Consider the following 7,480-nt stretch of genomic DNA (forward strand, 5'->3'; position numbering starts at 1 on the left):
CTCATAGTCTCCCTTCTTTACTGCATATATGGTATGCATGTGTATAAATATTCATCTTAACATATGCACGGGTACTCGTGTGTGGGGTACATATGTGCATGTGTGCATATCAGTGAGGAAGCTGAAAGTTGCCATCAGGAATCTTCAATTGTTCCCCACTTTAACTGAGACACAGTCTCTCAGTTGCTTTCAGACATCATGAGTGAAAGTCAGTCTGGTTCACCAGCTTTCTCCACAGTTTCCTTTGCTGCTCACTGAGTGCTGTAATTACACACAGGCAGCCATTACTGCCTGGCATGTCTGTGGGTTCTGGGGGTCTTCTGGTCCTCGTGCTTACCTGGCAAAGGCTCTAACCACTGATCCACCTCTTTAGCTCCCCACTTTCACGTACATGAAATACCTCCCCAGTTGACTGGTGGAGGAACACACCAGGCTTTCATCTCCCTATCTAGCTCCCACCACTGTGCCTTGTGTGTCATGGGTGTTCAGCATGTTGTATTGTGCCAAACAAGACGTGATCCATTCCCTTCAATCTGTGATTTCTTTTTCTTTTTAATTTGGATTTTTTTTTAATTTTTACACATGACAAGATTTTACACCAGTAGTCAGTTACATAGTACAAATTTACATTTAGGAGCCATGTTTAAAAAAATCTCAACTAAAAAAATCCCACTTCTTCCTGTGACCCATAATCCCAATATTTTATAGTGCAGGGGAGAATGAGGTTTGGGGGAGCATCCAAAACAAGTCTCTCTAAAGAAATAACTTTTTTTTTTGGTTCTTTTTTTCCGGAGCTGGGGACCGAACCCAGGGCCTTGCGCTTCCTAGGTAAGCACTCTACCACTGAGCTAAATCCCCAGCCCCAAGAAATAACTTTAAAATTTCACATTCCCTCTCCCTCAGGATTCATAGTGAGAGTACAATTCACAATTCATCCTTCTCTGTAGATTCCTCCTCCTTTTCCTCCTCCTCCTCTTCCTCCTCCTCCTCTTCCACTCCCCTTTCTCCCCTCTCCCCTCTTTTCCACCGTCTTCCCTCTCCCTCTCCTTCTCCTCCTTCTCCTTCTTCTTCTTCTTTTTCTTCTTCTGTGACTGCGTCTGTCTCTTCTTCTTCATCATGCTGTCAGTCTTCTGTGGTGTCTTCTGCATTGTCTTCAGGTGCTTCTTCTGGTTCTTCCTCTACCTGAGCTTCAGGGTCGATGTTTATTTTTGGTTGTGAGCCTAGCCTTTAACGGCTGAGCCATCTCTCCAGCCCCAGGGTCGATGTTTAAACGAGGTGAGACATTCTTTCTATTCTATCTCCATATGCCTTGGTGTCTGGTAGAAGATATCCTGACCAAAGTGTTAATGTTTCAAACAAAACTACAGTATTCTTATCAAACTTCACTCCTTCTTTGGCAACATTCTGGAATCGCTTCCCAGCAGACTTGGGAAGAGCCTGAATGCAGTTTTCATCCAGACTCTGTGAGGTAAATAACTTCATAGCCCTTCTTCAGAAGCCTCTCAACAAACAGAAGATTCAGTCTCTTTTCTGCTTGACCCATCCATAAAGTAGATTTTGTCCTGTTTTACCTTCATTCTTTCCACATACTGGTCTAAACTAGTAATGTCAGTTGAATGGTGATCTGTGATTTCTTTTTCTACAAGTGATCTTCAGTCACACCAAGTTTGATATTGGTGCCAAATTCTTTCCTGGTAGTGTTGTTTTACTTCTCATCAACGATCTTCTTGATCATGTTCAGAGTTTTGCAGACCAGTTTCTTTCTAGTCACCTTGAGCAATTTATGTTGCCGAAGAGTCTCATGAGAAACCTTGAGGGCAGAGCATCTGAATCCACAACACCTTTGACAAAATTCAGGTACTTGGGCATCATCTCATGAAAGTCATCTGTGATTAACACTTGGCGCATGTACAGATCAATATAATCACTCTTCATAGATCCATATTCATCAAACAGACCTCGAGGCACAGATGTGGGTACAAATAAAATTGACTTGAAGGTGACTTCCCCTTCTGCAGTAAAGTGGATATAAGAAATGGGTCATCACTTTCCTTTGAAGGTGATTTGTAGAAAGCTTTGTATTTGTCTTCTTCTACTTCTTTGGATGGTCTCCGCCATATTGTTTTGATATTCATAAATTCCCAATCCCACATAGTTTTTTCAACTTTCTTAGTTTTTGGTTTCTTTTCTTCCTCCTCCTCTACTGCAGCTTCATCATCAGGTTTTTCTTTCTCTTCTTTTGCTTCTTCATCTTCTTCCAAGATCTCCTCAACAGCCTTAGTTGCTACTCCACACACAGATGGGAACGGTGATGAACTGTGAATACTTTCTGACGAGATTTTTAATTGTATCCAATCAAGGTAATCAGATGCTTCTTCTTCTAAGACAAGAGTAATTGTTGTTCTGTGACCTAGTGTGTTTCCTCTTGGATCAGCAATTACAGAGAATTCATTGGAGTCTGATTCCCAGATGTATCATTATTGTGTTTTGATGTGACAATGATCTTATCTGCTACAAGGAAGACAGAATAAAAACTGACACCAAACTGGCTGGTCAGTTCAGAAGTTGGATGACCTCTTCTTGTGTTTCTGTCATTTTGTTTAAAAACTTGCTCATTCCAGATTTGGCTATGGTGCCAAGGTTTTCAACCAACTCGTCTCTAGTCATTCCTACACCCGTGTCTGTGACATGTAGCAAGTTTTTCTGTTTATCACACACACTTAATCTTGACTGTCAACTCCTCCATTCCAGCAAGTGCATTTTCATCAACTAGTGAGCTGTGCCTTATCTTGTCTAAAGCATCAGAAGCATTTGAAATCAGTGATGTCTAATTCCCTAGAGAGTTAAGTAAAAATGAAGAATGAATAGAATACTCTATTGGATTATTTTTCTTCAGTACATTAAATCTATCTTCCTCATTCTTGTTCCCTTTCTTCTCTTTTATTCAGGAATTTTATATTTCTGGGGCTAGAGAGACTAGGGTATGTAGGCAAAGAGAAGAAAAGATCAGAATAACCAAATCATTTAACTATTCTAAAATTTACCAGGCGTGCTTATATGTGATTTCTTTAATAGACTCCTAAGTACTAGATATAGAACTTCATTGTTTAATGAAGCCTTTTCATAAGGAACCAGTACTGAACACACACACACACACACACACACACACACACACACACACACACACACACATACACAGAGAGAGAGAGAGAGAGAGAGGAGAGAGAGAGAGAGAGGGAGAGAGGGGGAGAGAGAGAGAGAGAGAGAGAGAGAGAGAGAGAGAGAGAGAGAGAGAGAGATTCCCCTCTCTGTTCTCTTGAGGAGGAAGTTGTTTCAGAGAACGAAGCCAGTCAGTTTTCACAGGGTACAAGCCGCCATGCCATCAGACCTGCAGCACTGCTAATCCTGCAATCAGTGAGGTTTACTTTGCACAGACAAAAGTCCAAGAGGTTAATGCAGTTAACAGCTTTTCCAGAACATGGCTGCTGGCTGCATCCCTGTGAAAGCGCAAGGATGAACACTGCGTGGTCCACATGCATTGGGTACATTCAAGTGACCTAGAGCCTGTATGGCACCTCACGGGCGCCAAGCCTTTGCTAGCTCCATGTGCATGTCAGGCGTCTGCTTTGTTCTTACTCTTTTTTTAAAGACTACTAGTATTTCCATATTTTGCTACTAAGTACCACTTTTAACCATAATGTTAGTGTTTGTATTGCTCCTTGAATTAATTTTACTTTTTTTATTGTATCCATTTCAAGTGTTCATGAATTTTACCTTGTTCTCTTCACCAATCTTATAATATATTTTGAAAATACCAGTGCTTGGACATTGACTTGTGTTGCATCTCTGGCTAAGTCATTTCTGTTCTTATATTTATTGATTTATTCTTTAAAATTTCTTTGAATTAAAGTTTTAAATATTTTCGGCCTCCAGTATGATTTTTATCTCTATTTTAAATTTCCAAATCCATGGAAATTTCCTAATGATTTCTGCATATTTACTGATGTCAATGTGAACTGTATAATGCTCATTCTTTGAAGCATTTTGAAGTTTGATTTGCAGCAACTTTTATTTTTCACTTATGTATTAAAATCAATTAGTTACAATGGATTTCATCTATTAGATTAAAACACATAGTTATGTCATTTAAATCTTTTAATGCTTTACTTATATATTGAGGATTTTTTTTCTTGTTTTGGTTTTTTCAGGATAGGGTTTTTCTGTGTAGCTCTGGCTGCCTGTAACTCATTCTGTAGACCAGACCTGGCCTCAAACCCAGAGACTTCCCCTGCCTCTGTCCCCCAAGCACTGGGATTAAAGGCATATGCCACCACCATCTGGCTTGTTTGATGAGTTTATTATGCCAAATACTCTGAAGATCTACCATTATGGCAATGCATTTATTGATTGTTATTTTATAGTTATTAATTTATTGTTGATACATGTGAATTTTCTATACTAACTCAAACATCTTGAATTTACTTGATGATTCAAACCTTTGACTCATAGTGATTTTGATTTAGCTAACCTTTTTCTGTATATATGCATCTCCTGGTCTCTCTTTTGAAAATTAACCTACTGTTTCAAAGCTCCTAATTCAGTGATCTCAGCAAAGTCAGAGATATATATCCACTACCACATTTGAGTTTTTGAACATTTCTGTCACTTTGAAAAGTTGACTCATGCCCATTCATAGCTCTTTGCTCCAGGGTCCAACCCTAGGCAAGCACTGGACCACTGAGCAGTGCTGTTGTTTTATAAATTTGCCTTTAATGTTTACCATGTGATATCATATATATACATATTTATGTGTGTGTATATGTATATGTCGTATGACAGAAAATATGAAAACATGAAAAGTTGCCATTTGTGTCTGGTTTATTTCACTAAATAGTGATTTCCAGTTCAGTCTGTTTTCCTACACACATGACTTCATTTGTTCTATGTCTCAATGTATTTCCAAGAGCACATGTACCACATATTTTTTACGTGATCATTTGTCAGTGGGCCTTGAGCCAGCATTCATTACCTAGATATTGTGCATGGTGTAGGAACAAATAGGATGTACAAGTCAGCTGAATTACACACAGTTTTATGCCTCTGGCTTTCTTCACTTGACCTAATTATTTTGTCATTATTATTGTTTAATTTTACCTTGTTTGTTTTGTGCTGAAACCTGGAGATACACTTAGCTTAATTTTTTGGTGCTAATTATCCATTCTGTGACTTGCTTGCTTTTCATTGCTAAATATTATTCCATTTTGGGCCTTACTTAAGTTATTTTTTTAACCTTTCTTGGTTTTCTATCCATTACGTATGCAGTTCAGAATTCATTGCTTAATTTAGAACTCTCAGGCAATTCTCCCCAAATTTCATCTGTCTTGGCAAATGCCATCTTCTATAGGCTTCTCAGAATTTTGGTAGCACAGAAACAATATGTATTAGGCATTTTTATTTTAATCCCTTATTTTCTTTGATTTTTATATTATCTTTATTAAGCTATATTCTGGGCAATTCTCTTATTCCTTTTATTCTAATTAACTGCTTAAACTATAATGTGAGTTTTTACACACACACACACACACACACACACACACACACACACACACACACATACACTCATATCCATTTTTTTTCTTTTAGAAGCTCCTTATTTCATTGTCATAACCACATGAACCACATGGTTGTTTTTCCCCATTGAGATGCTATTTCTATAAACTTGTAAGCCACGCTTCCTGTATTTTTGGTGTCAGATGACTGCAATATCTGCAGGCTTTGTAGATGAAATGTGCTGCTTTTTGATAATACCTGCTGGTGTCTTCATTTCCTTGTATGATATGGTTCCTGGCTTTGAAGTTATGGTTCTCGATTTCATAGATTCTGATTCCAAGTGTGTTTCTTCAGAGCACATTTCACTTATAATTCGCTGAGAGAGCGAGCCCAGCACCGTGCAGTGTGATGGTGCCACTACCACGCACACCTTCATGTCTCGTTACTTCTTCATGCATCTTTAGGTTGTGAGAGCAATTTCTTCTGTCCACTAGGAAGCTTAGTTCACCTTTCCACTTCTTAATATGTTTAGGCACCAGGGAGACTTTTAAATTAATCTTCAAGATTTTTAAAGGAATATAAGAGGGCCTGAGGCTTGAAGTATAATATGAAGCGCCTTAAGCTGACCACTTGGAATCTTAGAAGTTCTATGTGATAAGAAATAAACCAGGAAGGTTCTTGTCTATCTGTGTACAGGACGTGGTTAGTGACTCTCTGTCTTTCCTCTTCCTTCTCCATGTGTTATGTAAGGATGCCATTAGGAAGTCATCTTTTTGCAAGAGGTTTTAGTTGCTAGATATTATGCAACCCACAGACTAATTAAATCCTTATTGTCTTTGTCCTTTCTTTCCTTTCCAAAAGCATAAATTATCCATATATAGTATATGCACATTTTAAAGTCCTCATGAGTGGAAACATTTTAAGACTGAGTAGTTTCTTCTACCCATTTACTTTTGTGGCAACAGCCACATTTTATGCGTAGGTTGTAAATCATCTTTCACTGGGAAATGAAGCAAACGGACTTCACCAGGCCGAGCCAGAGCCACACTTCCCATTCTTTGCTTGTAAAAGCATCCCAGTGATTTTCTAATATATTCTGGGGTTTCTTTTGATGGAACTAGGAGGAAATTTCATTATCCTGTGGTTATCGACTACAGTTGACTACATTGCAAGTCAAGGCATTTGGTGTGCATTATTAAATCTGTGGCCTTAAAACAATCTCACAGAAACTGAACTACACACCAGAGAACATGCATGGGATGGAACTAGGCCCTCTGTACCTATGTAACAGATATGCAGCTCCATTAGTCTTCATGTGGAACCCCTAACAGCAGGAGCAGGGGGTTGTCTCTGACTCCATTAAGTGCCTCTGGATCCCTTTCACCTAACTGGGCTGCCTTTCTAGCCTCAGTAGGAGATCTTCCCAGACCTACTGCAACTTGATAGGCCAAGGGGGTTGATATCCATGGGAGGAGACAGGAAATGGGAGATAGGGGGAGGGAATGGGAGGAGAGAAGGGAGAAAAAGCTGGAGTTGGGATGTAGAGTGAATCAATTAATTATAAAAAAAAAAACATGATGCGATTTTCCTCCTCTAAAATCTCTCTTCTAAATAAATTATTTTCATGAATATGGAGATCTTTAGTTTCCTGTGTGAAAAAAATAAAAGTGCCTAGTCCATTATAGGTGTTTATCACTTAGGTGGGAATACAATTCACAAACCAGTTTTCATTTGTGACTTCATGATATTTTTGCTATCTGATGCTATAATTAAGGAATCTTAAAATTCTGGTTTCAGGAAATTCATTTCATAGGTCAAACCTTAATATTTATAGTTGGATATAGTATGGTCATGAACTGCCTTATGTGGTGCAGCAAATAGTATTGATATTATATGTACTCTCGGCTTATATTGTTTTTTTTTCTTTCAT

The 7,480-nt window shown here is 38.5% G+C and overlaps 1 pseudogene; it reads right to left on the reverse strand.

Annotated features, from left to right (window-relative positions):
- Nucleotides 1-1,266: 1,266 nt before the first annotated feature.
- Nucleotides 1,267-5,986, reverse strand: Hsp90b1-ps2 (heat shock protein 90 beta family member 1, pseudogene 2; annotated as a pseudogene).
- Between the last annotated feature and the right edge of the window lie 1,494 nt (nucleotides 5,987-7,480).

Source organism: Rattus norvegicus, chromosome 6, assembly GCF_036323735.1.
Source record: "Rattus norvegicus strain BN/NHsdMcwi chromosome 6, GRCr8, whole genome shotgun sequence".
Classification (NCBI taxonomy): Eukaryota; Metazoa; Chordata; class Mammalia; order Rodentia; family Muridae; genus Rattus; species Rattus norvegicus.